The 18,057-nt window shown below is 50.5% G+C and overlaps 1 protein-coding gene and 1 long non-coding RNA gene across 2 annotated transcripts in view; one reads left to right on the forward strand and one right to left on the reverse strand.

Annotated features, from left to right (window-relative positions):
• ZHX2 (zinc fingers and homeoboxes 2) overlaps window positions 1-18,057 on the forward strand; it is a 162,111-nt gene that overhangs the window by 15,096 nt on the left and 128,958 nt on the right. The gene's annotated exons all lie outside the window — the stretch shown is intronic.
• LOC308633475 lies at window positions 12,860-17,525 on the reverse strand. Its single transcript, XR_014018792.1, has 3 exons — window positions 17,376-17,525; window positions 16,655-16,799; window positions 12,860-16,269 (listed from the first exon to the last, which is right to left on the reverse strand). It is a non-coding gene; the product is annotated as an uncharacterized lncRNA (long non-coding RNA).

The following is an 18,057-nucleotide window of genomic DNA, read 5'->3' on the forward strand; positions in this document are numbered from 1 at the left end:
CCTGCGGACATGAATGTTCACGATATGGTGTTTATGCCTCCTTTACATTTTCCACCATATGCCTTCCTTTTGATCCTCCTCCCTCCTGCACTGCCTAGGACCAGAGAACTAGCCAGGCTCTTCTTGCTCCCTGGCCCCTAATCTTGCAGGAGCTTCAAGGAGCGCAGTTCTGTCCATCACAGAGGAGGAAAGCAACATGCACAACCTCAAATACTAGCAGGGGAGCCTGGCTGGACCCTGTGCTTCACTAGCTTGCCATGTTGTTTTTGTTTTTAGGCACAGAATCTCATACAAAGTGCTTGCTGGGCACTGAGGAACATGTCTGTAATTTCAGTTACTCAGGAGGCTGCAGCAGGAGGACTGCAAGTTTGAGGCCAGCCTGGGCAAGTTAGCAAAACCCTGTCTTAAAATTTAAGAAAAGGACTGGGGATGTGGCTCAGCAGTAGAGCACTTGCCTATTTTGCATGAAGCCCTGGATTCAATCCCCAGCATCACAAACAAACTAAAAAGTTCTCTACTAACAATAATCATTGAAAATTTGGAGAGGAGTGGCCCACAGGAGATAAAAATCTGACTAAGTATGGCTCTTAAATATTGTTTTGGTGAACTCCTTTTTTTTTTTTCTCTCAAGTGGTTTAAATTTTAGAGTTTGATTCCCAGCAAATAAGACCGTGACTTAATTATCTGGCAGAACAGAGAAACTTGGTCCTTGGCCAACTGGGCAGCCAGAGAGGAAGACTGCAGGGCTTAATATCTCTGAGCAAGAAGCTTCTGAGCTAGGCAGCCTGGTTTTACCCTGAGGTATCAGAAATTTCCTTCTTTCTGAGATTCTGGAAGCATCCTGCCCACCTGCCCTTTAACCCTCCTTGTGTGCTTTGCAGGAGCAATAGCAATTCAAATTGACTTGAGAACACAAAATGCTATTGGGTTCCTCCCAGCTCCTCTGATACAGCTGGAGACAGTCTGTACTGCAGTTCAAATAACCTTGAGAACAGAGGACACTGGTCACCATTATGTCCCTTCTACCCTAGCCCCCACCCCATCCTGCCATCTTCCTGTCCTGGTTCCACATAATAACTGTAGCCAGGGCTGTGGCAGCCCCAGCCTTCCTGTCCTGTAGGCACCCCAGAGGCAGGGAGTGCCCTGCCTGCTACCCTTGGCTTCTGCAGACACCAGTGGGGAGGATCTGATTCCCACCCAGGACAGCAGAGCCCCCCAGCTGCGGTGGCCACCCCGCTTTGCTGAGTGGATGTTCAGTTCAGATTTGTGGGATTTCTGAGCCAGGCAATGCTGATGGACCCACACTGACCCTTATCCTGGACTCAAGCAGTTGGAGACTTGGCACATTGGTGATTTGTCCTGGCAAGGGATGAAACATCTTTGCACCATGTGCTGTGGGTAACCCTAAAGGCAGGCTCACAGTGAGTGTTTGAGTTAATCATGAGAATAGCCAGTGATCACTTAGCCAAGTCTTTTCCCAAAGGAGGGAAGGAGGGGAAGGAAGAGGGGAGAGGGAGGGAGGGGAGGGGAGGACGCAAGAGCTAAAGAACAAAGAACATTTCCACCAACCCTTTCAAAACCATGCAGAACCATGCGGGGAGCTTGCTTGAAAGATTTGTGAAAACAAAACAAAACGTACAACTGGAGTTACGACATGTGTGGACAGGTGCACACGCCGCCGTAACACAGCAGAGCTGAGGAGGTTCATATTTAGAGTGTTTTGTTTGACAATGCATAGGTATTTCCCCAACAGCAGCAGAAAAGACACTTCAAGGTTCATGGTCTGTTTTATGAGTTCCCACTTGCAGATATTCAGCTCTAAATCAAGGCTTTCCGTGAACCAATAGTGTAGTGTTTGGCAATTTGTTTGTTTAATAACAAATGACCTATGGAAAAAAATCCCTAATTCTAGGTTTGCAGAAAATGAATATTAATTGCTAATTACCTACTTCATTATGGGTGTCTGTAACAAAAGTCACAGGGCATATTGGGCAAATTATGATTTTTCATAAAATAATTACCGAAGTAAACATGTCCCTGCACATTTCCCTTGCTGATTCGTTCTGCGACCAAGTTTCACAAGCTAGGGTTTGACGACTTTCCTCATGACCGGAATTTTGATATGGGGCTTATAATTGGGGACCCTGGGAACACAAGGACATGTTTTCATTTCAGAAGAGAAATCCAGAGTCCAAGGAAGCACGGATGTTTAGTAGTGTTCCTGTACTCCCAAATGCACATACAGAGGAAGTTGTCTGTCCCTTCCGAACATTATCTGTCCTTCTGTTCTGATGCAGTAACATGGAACTTTCTACTCTTCTGGACCCAAGAGAAATTCCATATACAGGCAGGGGTCAGAGACCTGAGCGCAGCAGTTCAGATGCCCACGGCTGCTGACTTGGAGCTGGTAGTTCGTGCCTCTCTGGCCTCAGTTTCCCTTCTTATAAAGCAGAGGCATCCTACTTCCTTTCACGGGCTGCCAGTTGGGTCTCTCTGTGCCTTCCAGGTTGGCAGGGTGCCTGCAGATGGGGCTACCGGTGCCCTGGCTCCCTAGGGGCAGCCTGTTGACTCAGGTCTTTCTGGAAACCTGGTAGGAGCGAACTTGACTTTCCACCTAAATTGCCCTGGCATAACAGTTTCCTTGCAAGGCCCAGGAGGTGCTGAGCAAGCAGCTTGCCCGGAGCTTCTGCTAGTCCAAGCCCTGGGATCCCAAGGGAGAGGGAGGGTCTGCAACTGGTTTACAGGGAAGCTACAAGAAAGAGAAAGGGACAGGGTGGCCGGGGGCGGGGCAGGAGAGGGCTGGCAGGTTCCCAGTCCCTGTGCCTGGCTGGAAAAGTTAATGGGTCATGTCAGTGGGGTGGGGTGGGGGGCGGGCAGGGCTGCCCTCCCTCTTCCTTCTCTGGAATGTGGTGTTTATTTACTGCCCTGTGGATCCCAGTTTTCTCTCAGGAAGTCACTTTTTCCAGGGCTGGAGGAGGCTGGCAGTCTGTTTCCCAACAATTCCCTCTTCCTCCTCAGCTGGAGCTCCTGGGGACCTGGGGGTGGCAGCTGGAGAGGCCTCTGGAAGAGCACAGAGAATGGACTTGGAGGCGTTGGTCTGACTGAGTGGTCGGCCTGGGCTGAAGCCCCCAGTCCTCACCCCTTTCCTGTTCTGAGCCTGGAAAGGGGTGGGGACTCTGGAGGTGGGGACAGAAAAGTGAAAGCAACCAGCTTTCCTGTCCCTTCCCCAAGCGCCCAGCCCTAAGGAGCAGACCCAGGACCTAGTGGCAGAGTTGGGAGCAGCTATCAGACCCGTAGGTGGCTTGAGCCTGGCCTGGCACTTTCACCAGCTTTTTGTCAAAGGTTGTGATGGCGGCTCTGGCCCCACCGCAGATGCAGGCTGTCTCTTGCTTCTGCATGGGCTTTGGCTGGAGCTCACATCTTGTCTCTTCTCGAGGTGACGTTCAGGTCTCAGCTCTCCTGTCCCCTCCACCAGCCACCTTCCCCAAAGCGGCCCCTGCTCCTTGTCTCTCCAGACCAGGATTTCTCCATCTCCACGCTTTCTGGCCTGGGGGATTCTGGGTTGTGGGGCCCGCCCTGTGCTCCTAGGATGCAGCAGGCCTGGCCTCCACCCACCAGATGCCAGCAGCACCTTCCCTCCATGCTGACAACCAAATAGTCTACAGATTTTGCCAAATGTCCCCTGGGGGGCAAACCTGACCCTCTCTCCTCCCCGCTGGAGAACCTCTGGGCAGTCACCTCCTGTCTACCTTCTTCCTAGCTCTCTTCACTCTCTAGAATGGTCTTGGTTTTTCTCTTGATCCCAGGAGTGCTCCACCCGGGAAGCACATTCTGTGGACCTAGCACCTTCCCACCCTGCCTCTGAAGTGTGGGTGCTCGTTTGTACAGCTCCCAGAGAGTCTGCTGGGCTGCTGGTCAAGGCTCACTGTTCTCCCCGGGGTGGGGGTGGGGGGGAGGTAAGCTACCTGGGAGAGTGACAAGATGGGGTGGCCACAGTTGTGTTGTCAGGATATATGGTAGGGCCTGGCGCCTTGCTGGGGCTTACTACCAGGACTGAATGAATGAACCAATACGCCAGAAAATCCATCTTCACTGGTGGGTGTTTTGGGTTGGAATTCTTTCATTTTCACTATTCATTCAACAAACATTCAGTGTTCACCATGTGCCAGGTGATAAATACTGGGATAGAATGGTGAGTCAAAGTTGACCCTCATCTTCTGAGAGCCCAAAATGCAAATGCATGGGGTGATCCACACAATGGGATCATTGTAGACTGGGGGTCTGTGGAAAGCAGTCAAAATATAGAACAGGTCAGTTCTCCAAAGACACTGGAAGGAGCCCGCTGTCTCCTTACAAGGGGTTTTACTCACCCTTTCACTTTGCACAGCATCCTAGCCCTGCTCAGTAGGTGTGGCTTCCATCTCCTGGTGGAGGAGACCAAGATTCTGGGAGGTCACGTATCATCCTCAGAGTCACCTGCCTATCTGTAGCCCAGCCTGGATTCATCTGTGTCTCTACAAAGCCCAGGTTCTTTCCAGAACACAATGCAGCACCCGAAGCTGAAACTAGAACAGCGGCCTCTGGGTTCCCCTGGGCACAGGGCAGAGGCTCAGCCCCTTCAGACCACACCTGGATAAATCTGGCTTGGCCATCGTCCAGCTGGAGGCTCCACGGTTCCTGCCCTTGGAAGTCACCTCTGAGGTCCCTTTGTTCTGTGCTCTTTCATGCTATGATACCAAAAATTGAACTGTCTTGGTTTCAGTCCCCAGATGCACTCCCCAAGGCAAAAAGTGCAGATAGATAATTGAGAAGGTCAGGAAGCTGCGGCGGGGGGCGGGGTGCAGAGACTGAGAGAGGGAAGGGAAGGCAGCCAGGGAGTGGGGTGTCATCGGGCAGGCTATCGTGGTGGGCCAGGGGCTCAGGGAGCTGTGTGTGCCTGGGGACCCCTGGGCCTCTGCTCTGTCTTTCCCCTGAGCGTTGGGACGGGTATTCCCCACCGTCCAGCAGCCACTGGCTGCAGACTGCTTCTCAAAGGGGTATAATTCCCCTGAACTTGAGGCTGCCAAGCAGGAAGCCCTGGGGAGTGGCAGGGACAGGGACAGTGGGCCGGGCCCCAACATCATCTGCTATAGACCCAAAGGACCACCTCTCAGCTAATGGGGCTGAAAACTAACCCCTTTTTAGTTTTCAGTCCCATTCATGGAGCGCCTGTTGTATACCCAGCTTCAAGCTAGGTTTGGAGGTCTGAAAAGAAAGCCGGAGCCCTGTCCTGGAAGAGCTGGCTGTCGGGTCAAATGGCTGGACACACCCTGAGTCAGCGTCGTCTGTCCACAGACATGACACAGTGACTCTTCAGCTCAGCCTTGGTAGCTCTTCATCCTTGGGACCCTGCCTCGTCTCTGGTCACTACTCTGCCTCCCAGCCCACCCCCACCCTGAATTCTCCGCTCCGAGATCTTTGAACTGCTTGTAGCTCCGAAAAACACGCCTTCTCTCCCTCCTCCCTCCCTCTGGACCTTGGCACCTTCTAGTCCCTCTCCCTTGTTGCCAGAACGGCGCCCATCTTTCAGGAGTCAGGTCAATGTCACCTCTCCTGTCTCTGCCGACCAGCCCCAGCCCTAGTTCCCAGGTGTCTGGGGACTCGTCTGTGAAGTTCCCTGCTCGCACTCCTAGCAGAGCAGTCGTCCCACGTGGTGGTGGCTCCCCCTTCACTTGTCTGCGAGCCTTTGGGAAATCAAGGATGAACTCTGGGGCAGTAAAGCCAGGCCTGGGAATGAAAACTAGGCCTGGTCCGAAACTTGGCTTATTACTTGCTAATTTTGAGGCTCTGGTTGGCCTTTATGCCTTTATGCCTCAGTCTCCCTTGTTAGCAGAAATGCCAAGGTGTGGTAGTGCATACCTGTGGGAGGCTGAGATGAGAGGATTACAAGTTTGAGGCCAGCCTCAGCAATTTAGAGAGAACCTGTCTCCAAAGGGCTGGGGATGTAGCTTAGTAGTAGAGCAACCCTGGATTCAATCCCCAGCACCACAAAAGGAAGGAAGGAAAGAGGGTGAAGGGAGGAAGGAGGGCAGGGGCATGTAAGGCTTCCTGTGAGGGGTGCCCACCTGGGTCGTGGTGTGTAGAGGCACCTGAGTGGGACAGAGGGGAGAGCGCACAGGTGGGGGGGTGAGGAGGGTGGGAGGCTGGTGGGAGTGGGCAGGGCTTAGCAGCACTGGATGGGAAGAATGGAGCCAAGCTGGCAGTCCTACCTACCCAGGCCTGAGAGAGCAGAGGAGGGGTGGCCTGGGACTCAGGAGAGGTAGAGCCACGGGAGAGTGGCTGTCCTACCTGAGGTGAAGTTCAGGCCTCCATACCCTCTGCCCACTGTGGCCAGGCACCGTCCTAAGCCCCATGACTCTTCTGAGCCACACTCGGGGGTACGGATTCCTCTTTGCCTCACTTGGCAGACAGGAAACCTGAGGCCTAGAGAGAGAAAGTCATCTTATCATGGTGGGGGCAGAAGGGGGTCGTACGAGACCTTGCTGTCCTTTGACCCTCTGACCTTGGGCCAGCTCCACTGTAGAGCTCGGCCGGAATGTGGAGGCCGGGGCACCTCTGCTGCAGTCCACAGGGGCACAGGCAGCCGTGGGTCCAGAGAGCAGAGGAAGGGGTCCCTCCCAAGGGCACCTGGCAAGAACTGCCCGGCTGCCGCCACTCTGCTGTTGTCATTGTTGGATCATCCAAGCCTGGGACAACGCCTGGCTGCTCGTAGGCAGACTCAGATGTTTTCCGAGTGAGCAAGCGAACAACTGACCTATTAACTACAAATTATAGCAACATCACTTGGGCCCTAAATAGCATATTTATTGAATAATGTAATTGCAAATATCATCCCTTTAAGCTCCTGGTAATGGAGGAAATGGCCCTCTCCCTAGAGCTTTAATAATATTATATATTTGTTGACTCAGGGAATTCTTTTTGACATTTATTCAGGATTTTCAGACTGCATGTGAAAGAAAGCAAAAACACTATAATCAGCATTATATAGGTAGAAATAGAAAAATAGAGTTTTCCATTCAAATTGATGTGTTAGGCACTTAGAGGCAGCCTTTTACTTCAGGTGAAAGGCTTAATGGAGACTACTCAGTTGGAGATGCTTGGAGGCCACATGTGTTGTCCCACAATCTGGAACAAGATAACGATGATGGATAGGGCTCAGGGTTGACCACGGTATGGAGGCCAGCTGACAGTAATCAGCAATAATAGCTGATGCTTTCATATGCTAGACCTTCTTCTGAGATGTACCTTCTTTCTAGCAGGGTTACCTCTGTTAGCTCCATTCACATGTTGGGAGAACTGAGGCACAGGGAGATAAGTTTGCCCAAGGTCACCCAGGGATAAGCAGAAGACCCCACACACATACCCCATGCAAGCCCAGAGTCTGACCCTGAACACTGTCTCTAAGCTACTGTGCTTGTTAGAGAATGGTAGAGGTAAGGCCTCAGTATCAGCCCTTTTATTTCAAAATGAGGGTCAGAGATGAACTGTGACTTGCCCAAGGTCACCCAGCCCTGTTAGTGAGAGAGTTCAAATAAGTCTCAGTGCCTGCTTCTAACTCTGAAACATCCTGTCGCCTGGGGCAGGTTACGTACCTTTTTTCAGTTTACTTACTCATCTATAAAGTGCAACTAGTAATTATGCCTTTAAATCTTTTTTTAAAACACTAACAGTCATGTCTGCCCTGAGTCCTCTTTGAGGTTAGGACCATGGATGATGTATGTGGACAACTCAGGAAAACTGCAGAATCCAAGGCAACAACAATGGTAATCAATGATAACAGTCTTGAGAGCCCCGGCCCTGCACAGGAGAGTTCACCACATACCCGGAACCCACGCAATTCCAAATTCATGGTCCACGGTGCTCCCCACACCCCATTCCAGTTTAGAGCAGAGAAGTCCCAGAGAGGGGAGCCATTTGTTAGATTGCCAAAGCCAGGGAGGAAATGCACTTCCCAGGATTTGCACCTGCCTAGTCCTGGCTGGAGCTCCTAGCCATCAGCTAGCTTCCAGCGAAGATGGCCGGTGATGCTCTGTTTTGCATCTTCTCAAGAAATAGCAACAGCCACGGAGCAAAGGGAAACTGTTTTTGTAAAAGCCAGATCTGGAAGGGACTGGCCAGTCTTGCAACCTTGCAATGGAGATGATGACAAATGCCATTAGTCCCTTCGGTCAGTATGAAAGACAGGATGCCTCAAGGCTCCAGGCGGAGGAGAAGGACCCGGCACCTTCTGAAGTCACACAGATGTTTGCATCAAAACAGAAGATGGGAGGTGTCTGCAGTGGCTGGAGGGGGGCAAACCTGAAGTCACTAGAAAGAGGAGCTGAACACTAGCTTATCTGTGGTCTGTGGTGTTATTTTGTTATGGCCACGGTGAGTGCTTTTAGACAACAGGTGACCAGAAAACCCAAGGGCCCATGTGCCTGATGGGTCTCCAGCCATCTCCTCTCCTTGCCTACCAGACATGGGCCTGAAGTTGAAGAGCAGGACCTGGACAGAGGCAGATGTGAGTTTGGATCCTGTCTCTGCCCCTCATCAGCTGGGTGAACTTGACCACTCTGCCACCATTGAACCATCTGTGAAGAAGGAGAATAATTGTAACTCCATCATCCAGTCTTTTTGAAGGTTAAAAGAAATCCTTTACTTAGAGAGGGCTCCACACAAAGAATTAGAAGCAGAAGTTTAGACAAGGTGGCCTTTGGGGAATGCATTAAAGTTGGGTGAGGTGGGGACTCTTTTTCTTATAAACTAGTGGTTTTCATTAACAGCCTCTCTGGTATTTGATTTCTTGACCATGGGCATGTGTTTGTTTGCTAAAATAATAATAATAATAATAATAATAATAATAATAATAATAATAATAATATTTTGAAGGCATTTTAAGATATCATGTTAATCCAGCACTATGCACTATGCTTAGCAAACAGTAAGAGCTTAATATGTGAAGGATGTTCATGTTCATTTCCATGCACCCAGATAACTTGCTGTCATTATTCTCTGTATGCTTTGGGAAGGGACCCAGGGTCTCTGTTATAGCTGTGTGCAGCCTATAGCTCTGGAATTTCAAAGTGGGAAGGGGGCATAGGAAGACTTGAGGCTGATCTCCTCTCACTGAATGAGGAATGGGGCCAGTTGCGGCCCTTCCTGGCCCATACCCTCTGGCCTCCCTGCCCCTGGCTTGCTGAAGAGGGTAGGTGCCGCCCTAATACCTGGACTTAGCTCTGATCGGCTTTAGCTGCCTTAGATCTGCTTCCCTGGGCTGCTTCTGTTCCAGGCTGTCTTGCCAGGACAGAGAGGGAAGAAGAGTGTTCAGGGAATTCAGCGTGGGCTTGCCAAGATCAGGTGGAGCCAGATTAACTTCGTTTTTTAAAAATTAGTTTTGAGTTGCTAAGGGGACAAAAAAGCACAAATCGGGCACTTCTGGTTTTTATCTCAACCACTTCTGGTTTGAGAAGGTTGCCGTGGGCTTCTTGGGAACATGATGGAAGAATGCTGAATGACATCACTTGATAACATTGGGGATTAAATGGTCACACCTGCAGGTACCGTACGGTGGATCCTGGTGAGGTCCCCTGCACTGAGCTCCTGGCAGTGAGCCTGGTGTCTCTGGGTTAAACTGGAACTCTGTTCACATTCTTATTTGTGGCCTAAATGAAAACCTCAGACTCAGCTCTAGAGCATCCTATGTGCGGCCTTCGGACTTCACACTGCTGTTATGAGCTACAGTAACACATAAAGGCCCTTTGCCACTGAAACCCCAGTTTCCTCATTTGTAAAATGCCTCACTGGCTTGTTTTGGGGACTAGATGTTGCAATGCATGCAAGACTTGACCCCCTGTCTGAGACCTTGTAAACATTCAATAAGTGGTGACAGTCAGTCATTGTGGTCAGAGATGACATGAGCCAGGAAGCCGTAGTGGACATGGTGCATGAGAGACAGCCTTCTGAAAGATCTCAGCGTGCAGGAGGGATGGACCCAACCTAGCAACTTAGAGAACAGCATCCAACCAGGTGAGCAGGACACTGGCCCCAGAGTATCACAGATCCGCGAAGGGGAGTCTGTGCCGCAGCTGCAGGAAGAGCCTCTTTTAACAGCATGATAGCAGAGTAGGGTTCAGAGTAAGCAGGCCAGTGACAGCCCCCTCTCTCCTGGGGTCACAAACCCCACTGGAATTGCATTTAGCCTGAAGTGTGAGGATTAAGGGAAGCGGCTACACAGTGCTCTGTCAGAGGAGAGTGGCCAGGATGGGAGTCAGTCTCGAATCAGGATACCTAAAGTGTCACCTGGCAAAATTGGGAACGTTTGGTGGGGTTTTAGTATGAGAAAAGACACAACCCTGCTGCTAGAGCAGGTTAGGAACCACTGAGACCGACCCGGGAGTGGGACAACTGGAGTTCACGGCATCCTCGTCATTTCTGGAGGAAGCCGACTAAAGAGCACGATTCAGTGCACTGGCTGAGCCACCAGCAACCCTCCTGGCCTCTCTCCACTCTTGCAAGAGTGGGGACCCCAGGTCTGCAAAGCACACTCTTACACCAGGTCACTGCCATTCTCTGACGGGGCAGGGCGATGTGGGACAGAGAAGGACCCTGCATCTGTGATGTTTGCAGGAGACTGACTTCACCCGGTCAAGAGATGTCCCAGCAATCATCACTGGGCAGGCGAGGGCTGATACTGGCCACATCCCCTGGGAGAGCAGCAAGGGTGTGGCCGTCAGTCCAGGGTGTCTGGGTGAAGATGCTTCCTCATGGAGGAAGACGCGTGAGGAGTGAGAATCCCCTTCTCCCAGTTAGGAAAACTGCCAGAAAGTTGTTGAACACCTGCCTCGTGAACCCAATGCTCCCCCTTCACTCGTCCAGGGAATCATAAAATATTTATTCATCACCAATTCTGTTCCAAGTGCTGTTCCTAAGCTCCTAGGGAAACAAAATCGAGATTCCTTCTCTCATGAAACTTACATTTTTGGTCTAGGAAGAGAAAAACAATAAGCAATACTCACACTAAATAGGGAAATCATCTACTCTGCTAAAAGTGACAGTCATTATGGAGAAAAAAAGTAATAGTTGAGGGGAAGGAGGGAGGGACCCATGGGGCTGTTTGGGGAAAGAATATTCCAGGCAGAGAGACAAAGTCCCTGTGGCAAGAATGTGCCTGAGAGGTGCAAAGGAAACCAGTGGAGGCCACAGAATGGGCCGTGAGTTCCGAGGGACACTGAAGCTGTCTGCACACGGGCTATGGCCAGGACCTGGTCCACACCACAGTGATTCATTAATTGGTTCATGCCTCATCCCAATCCGTGACAGTTGTTGTTCTTATTATCTCTTTTTAATACATAATTAAGCTGAAATTCATAGCCAGAACTCTCATTTTTATTTCACAACTGAGAAAATTAAGACCCAGAAAATCACTGGGCAAAGACTGGGTCCCTGACTCTTGGTTCAGAACCCTTTACTCACATATCTGCTCTAGAAATGAATTTCCTTTGAAGGAAGTGAATCTGAGCCTCTCTGGTAGATTCAGGTATCAATCACGGGCTCTTAGCACTGCCCTCTCATTTCAGAACTCCTCTATTTGCCACAAATTTTCCAGCCTAGTAAGGAGCATGGTGCATAAAATTCTAAAGGGGCTAAAGTGTTAAGCATGGCATTAATGAACTCTGGATGAGGGGAGGAAGCCATTGGCCTTTAGGACGACCAGCACTGCAATAGTAGTAAGTTCCAGTACATACTGATTGCCTCTCTCGGGCCAGGCCCCTGTTGTAAGCTATCCTGTGTAATGCATTTATTCTTTACCATCACCCCAAAAAGTAGGTACTATCATTGCCCTCATTTTATAGATAACTTGCCCAAGAACACACCGTAAATAAGTAGCTGAGCCTGATTCAAAGCCCAGTCAGGGTGGCTTCAGAGTCTGTCATCTCAGCCCCCCTGCTCATGCAGATTGGCCAGAACCAAAGCAGGCTACACCAACCGCCAGGTTTGGGTCACCCAGAGCAAGTGTCCATTTCCTGCAGGTGCTGGGCTTTTCGTTTCCCTATGCTATGCAGAGAATAAAAATAATCTTTGCAGCTTCTCGTCAGACACGGGGACTCTCAGGCTCAAGTAGCAAGTTGACTTTCTAGAGTGGTTTGAGCAGAGGAAGAAACCAGTTCCATGGATTGAAAACGGGATTTGGTATATGCTGATATGTTAATGGTGACAACGGCTAGAGCTTGTTCTTTCCAACAGGCTGTCACATACAGTCGTCGCACCACTCCATCCCACACAGATTCTGGGAGGTAGGCACTCTTTTCTCTCTGCTTATATATGAAGAAGCAGAGATAAATTCGGAAGGCTGGTTTGCTTAGCCATGCTAGAGTACTGGTAAGTTAGGAGGGGAGAGAAGACTAGAACTCAAGTCCAGACCTAACTAGTACTCTCTGCTGCATGACAGCTACACTCAGAAGGTAGCCCCAAAGAGCCCCAGAGGCATGAAACCTGGAAGACCTTCATCCCATCCTTCTTCCTGAGAAACAAGCATAAGGATCCACAGCAAATTCTCAGGGGTATATACTTAGACTTCCTGGGCTTGGCTCTCCACTCAAAAGATTGTTTTTATTCTCTGAGAACTGGCTGGCTGCATCTATTCCACTAAGTTGGATTGCTAAGGGATTGACATGCCTTGGCCACGTTTAAGAGTTTGTATTGATATTACTGTTGTGAAAAAGCACATATTGGTCCCCACCATCTATATGACTGTGACTAATTTTTTTTCCCTTCTCTCTCCCATTTCATGCAACTTTTGCTCACAGCCTTCTTGGCATAATTGACACATTGGCTCAGGCCGCCAAGACTGCCAACTTGGAGCCTTGGATCAGTTAAATCAGTTATGACAGATGTGATTATTTACAAGAAAATAGAAGTCACTATAATTAGACCTTCTAAGGAATACATTTGGGTGGAGAATGAGAAAGCACAAGTTTAAGCTGGCATGATGTGTTTGATTTCAGCCGTAAGCAGGTTCTTCAGTATTCTTGAAAGGAGGTGTTGGGGTGTCTGACACCCTCCATAGGCACTGCCATTTATCAGTTTTATGACACAGCTCATGATAGATGGAAGGCCAGGTGGTGGAGTGAGCATTCGACTGGGCACCCAAGACGTCGTTTCAGTTCTCAGCTTAGCCACTTGTCCTTAGCATCCGTTTCTTTCTTTTCTCTCTGTTTTGTTTTCAATCGTAAAATGGGGATAAAAAAAAGATTCCCTACTTCATGGTAAGTCGGGGGAAGTTGAGAGTGCTGGAGTAAGACAAGTGTTCCAGCCTTGTGCTGGACATAAGGCACTGAGGGTTAGATGTCCCCACCCTTCTTGAGCATGCCACTCTATTTCCATGATCCTCTCCACTGGAGATGCAACAGGCCAAAGGAGCCTTCCTCACCTGGGTTACTACTTCACCTCTCAGCCCCCTGTCCTTGGTTCCACTGTGATCTGTATAGTTACCATTCATCGTGTGCAAGAGGTACAACAGCACTGTGCCTGTGGCCCACGATTCTTTCAGGGGCCCAGAAAATTTTTAATTTTTATTTCTTTTAAAATCAGAAAGAAAAAGGAATATAGTAATAATGATGATAAAATGCAGTGTAAAAATGCTAAAGAGGAATAGACACAATTGTGGATCCGGCCTGATTTTATGTTCCTATTTGTATCCGTGCAGTCATAAAACCTAACTTCAATTTATTTATTTTGAATTAATTGAATTAAAATTACATATTATTTATATATGTCTGGAGGAAGGGGCCCACGAAGGCAGAAGTACCTAAGACTCACAAAAGTCACCATGCCTGGTTGTAGGAGCTTTTTAAGTCTGAGCTCAGTCATTCTCAGGAATGCTTTTAAAATTCTCACTTTACAAATGAGAAAGCCAGAGCCTAGGGAGGCTAAGGAACTGGTCCAACACGGCATGGCTAGTCAGAGACTCTATCAGTCACATGAGGCCACAGCTATAACAACCCACATATAAATGGCTCTGCACACGAGGAGTTGATCTCTTGTTTGCACGATTCAGGGTGTGTGTTTAGCATGCAGTCTTCCACGGGGTGCCTCAGGGACCCAGGCCCCTTCTGTCTTGGCAATCTGTCTACCTCTAGTCCTGGGTTTTCTCTCCATTCAGCTGCCGGGTGGGGTAAGTGCAGGAACCACAAGTGGGAGATTTTTATGGGCCAGGCCTGGAATTACCCCATGACACTTCTGCTCTCTTTCCACTGGCCAGGAGGTAGGCATATGGCCACGCCTCATAGGAAGGAAGGCTGGGCAATTTGTCCACTGCAAGTCTGGGGGGAAGAGGTGAGCATGGATCCTGGGGAGTACCCGCAGTCCCTGAGACACTGACAGTGTGGGGTTCCGGCCCAGGCCGTCTGCACACCAAGCCGCGCTCTTTCCACTCTGCTTAGCAGATTCTTGTCTCTCTTGGCCTCCACCAATCCCCTTTGCTGGCCCTCTTCCTCTGCCATATTTGCCCACTAATCCCCCCTTCCCAGTTCCAGGCCTTTGCCTGGGTGCTAATGGTGCCATGAGAGATGCATTTGGGGAGCTTGTCAGGCTGCTCTAGGAGGCTGCAGCCAGCTGTCCTGTCCCTGGTGTCTCCAGCTCCAGGCCCAATGCACTGCTGGACACGTGGAGAAGGCAGGGTCCCACTCCTGGGGTGGGAAGGGACTACAGAGAGCGTTCAGAGAGCCCGGGAAGGAGGTTTGAACTGCACTCGGACCTTGAGTCTGGGATGAGGAATCAGCAGAAGAGAGTGGCACCAGGGAATCCCACAGCACAAGCATGCCACCGTCCTGGCATTCCTGGCCTTTTGCCAGACATGAACCGTGTGACATCTAATTCATCAACGTGCGCTGTCTCTGGATACCCACGATCCTCAAAGACAAAGCCACCAGAGCCGACTGGAGGCTAGATGCCCTCTGGGCTCTTTCCTATAACCACCGGGCAGGCCCAGTGACCCTGGTGATGACCTGGTGGTACTGGTGTTGGTGGGCTCCAGCTCCCCTGGCATCAAGCCAGGGATGTCTGTTAAAGAGACCCTCCTGTGGAATTGGAGCATCTCCCTCCTCCAGGAAGCCTTCCCAGTTCACTTAGCACTCCGTGGCCCCACCTCTGTGGAGCTCAGGACGCTTGTTGCCATTCTCCTTAAATGTCCTGCCTCACCTCGTAACCCTCTTGTTATTTGCTGTTGGCCTCTGAGGCGGGGAATTCAGCACCATGTTCAGAGCCCCTGGAGGGACTGTCCCTCCTGAGTCTTTCTGTGGGCATCATACACTAACCAGCATAGAGTTAGTTCTCGTGGTTCACCCAGATTCACACCCAGGACTAGGTATGTAGTAAGGAGAGACTCAATATCATGCACCGTCCTTCTTTTAAATAAAAAGATTTTGCCTGCAATCCTCTGAAATGGTCCCAGTCTGCCCCTGGTCTCTCATGAATATAGTCACACCAGTGTCTGTGTCAGAAACAGTCCAGGCAGACCTGGCCAGATCACCTTGCTGCCATTTGCCAGCTGATGGACACTGGACACACTCTCCCAGTCCTCTCTGCCTGTTTCCTCATCCGTCAGATCGGGAAGCCACTGTGGCTAGCGGTTGGGTGCCCGTGAGGTTGGAAGGAGAGCACCTGGAGACAGCACTTGGCAGGCAGCTCCCTTCCAGTTCCTGCTTGTGACTCGCGCAGGCGCAAAACTTTGCTTTAAAAATGTGTCTTGTGAAGAGACTTGGCATCCAGGACGTGCCCTGTGAGGAATTTGTTTTTGTTTTAATGCTGAGGACGTTTGCATGAAAACAGGATCTTCGTTGCTTAGGAATTGATCAGCTCCTGCTGCTGCTGCTGCTGCTTTCCCTGCTATAAAGTGCCAGCCCCATATCTGTCACAAGCAAAGGAGAAACTGTAGGGCTGATGTGGGACTGTGGCTGCTCAGGGAGGGTCCCAGGCTGCAAAGGCTAGAGGCAGGCATCAGTGATGAGCCATGACAGGTAGAAAGTGCACAGGGACAGAGGACCACCGCAACGGGGAAGATTTTTTATGGGTCTAGTTGGTTCTCGATGCTCAGGGGGGAGAGAAGGAAGAGGCAAGACATTTAAGACATGGTCTCCACCTGCAAGAGCTCAAGGGCCCTCTGGACAGACAGGAGGCCAGCACTCAAGAAGATACAGTGACTACATACATCTAACAAAGACCATAGATGTGAATGACAGGAACCAGCACCTGCAACAGAGAGGTTGGTCATGAGAAGCTGGATGCACTTGGGACCTGCTCCTTACCCTGCCAGGTGACCTTGACCATGTTGCCTGACCTCTCTGCACCTCTGTTTCCTCTCCTGAAAACTAACACTCATCTTGCAGGCCCATTATGAGGGTGTGTGGCATGCTGTAAGCAGTTGGCACAGAGTGAGCGCTGCATCTATCCAAACTGTTATTCTTAGTATTCATAACACTAGATGCTCACCATCCTAAGGAATAGATATCCAGATGGCCACAGAAAGCTTTTCAGAGGAAGGACTTGAACTTGATTTGAAAAGAGGAGAAAAGATGACCAGAGACCTTAATAAAGAGTGTTTGTCTGAAATCTGAGCAGCCATGCCAGGACCCACCTGTGCCCACTGCAGACAACTGTTTAAGGAAGTTTTCAAGAAACCAAACTAAAATTGTCCACATGAAATTGGAGGAGGGTTTCCAGGGGTCCTGCTCCACAGAGACTCTGGCCCATCTGTGGTCCCAGCCTGGCCCCATAGGCACCTGCATAGAAAGGTAGGAGAGGAGATGATCTTAGAGCAAGCACTTAGCAGTACAGGTCTTCCCCTGCCTCCGGGCTTGTCTTCCAGAAGGCAGTGAAGGGTGTTCACATCCAAGTACCCACGGGAGGCCTGACACCTTCCTCTCTGTGCCCTTGCATGCTAATCAAAGCCAAGAGCCTGTAGGAAGTGCCTGCTTGGCAAAAGCTCTGCTCCCTTGCCTCAGCTGGCCTGCCCACCCTCCCTGGCTTCCCCTCCCATCTGCCTATCGAAGGACAGGGCGTCCATAAATCCAGCTTTCGGGGCCCTCAGGGGCTGGCGAGGCTGCCATGGACCTCCGTCACATGGCAATGGAAAACAATTGAAAACCACTTGGCAAAAAGAAGGGGTGATCTAATGTTTTAAAGCAAGAATACATTTTTTTCCTCGCCATTCTTATTCGAGCCCTGGGGGGAAAGCCGGCTGCTGTCCAAGCCCTGTCAGGTGGGTCCCCCAGGGTCCCTCGCTCCTCTGCCTCTGGGAGAACCCTGCAGAGGAGTCCAGGCTGGGGCGGGCTCTGGAGGAGCAGGGCTGGCCTTACCTTCCTGATTCGCCCGAGGCCCCTTGAAGCGAGGATGTGGCACATGGGCCTGTGGAGAAGCCCATATATAGAGCCAAGGGAATGTGGGCCTCTGGCAGGCGGCCTGGAATAAATGGCCGTGTTCTGAGGGCGAACGCCGCCGAATTATAAATAGCACCCGCCTCCCTCCCCTTCCAACTTGCTGTGTCTGTCACTGGAGGGTTGACAGTTAAATTCAAGGGGACTGAGCAGGACAAGGAGGCGGGGAGTGGGGGGAGGGAGATGCTGGCCCTTGTCGTGGGATAGACAAGGGGAACTGTCGCCAGGCCGTGGGGCTGGGGAGGGGGCGCCTTGGGAGTAGCAGAGTGGCTACTGAGTCAATGCATTTTTATAAGCTGCACAAGCATGGAAGGAAAGCCAAGGAAACCCAGCTCCTGAGATGGCTTCAGGGCCAGCTGTGGCTCAGTGACAGCGCTTGCCTAGCACGCGTGAGGCACTGGGGTCCATCCTCAGCACCACATAAAAATAAACAAATAAAATAAAGGCATGCTGTCCATCTACAACTACAAAAGTAAAATAAAAAGAGATGGCTTCAGAGACGCTCTGGAGCCTGTATAATAATAATAGTAATAATAGAAATCGGCTGCCTTGGAGCATGAGAGGTTTCTCTCTGGTTCGGAAAAGTCAGCCACTCTGGTTTCCA

Source organism: Spermophilus citellus (genome assembly GCF_964194105.1).
Source record: "Spermophilus citellus genome assembly, chromosome: 14".
Taxonomy (NCBI): domain Eukaryota; kingdom Metazoa; phylum Chordata; class Mammalia; order Rodentia; family Sciuridae; genus Spermophilus; species Spermophilus citellus.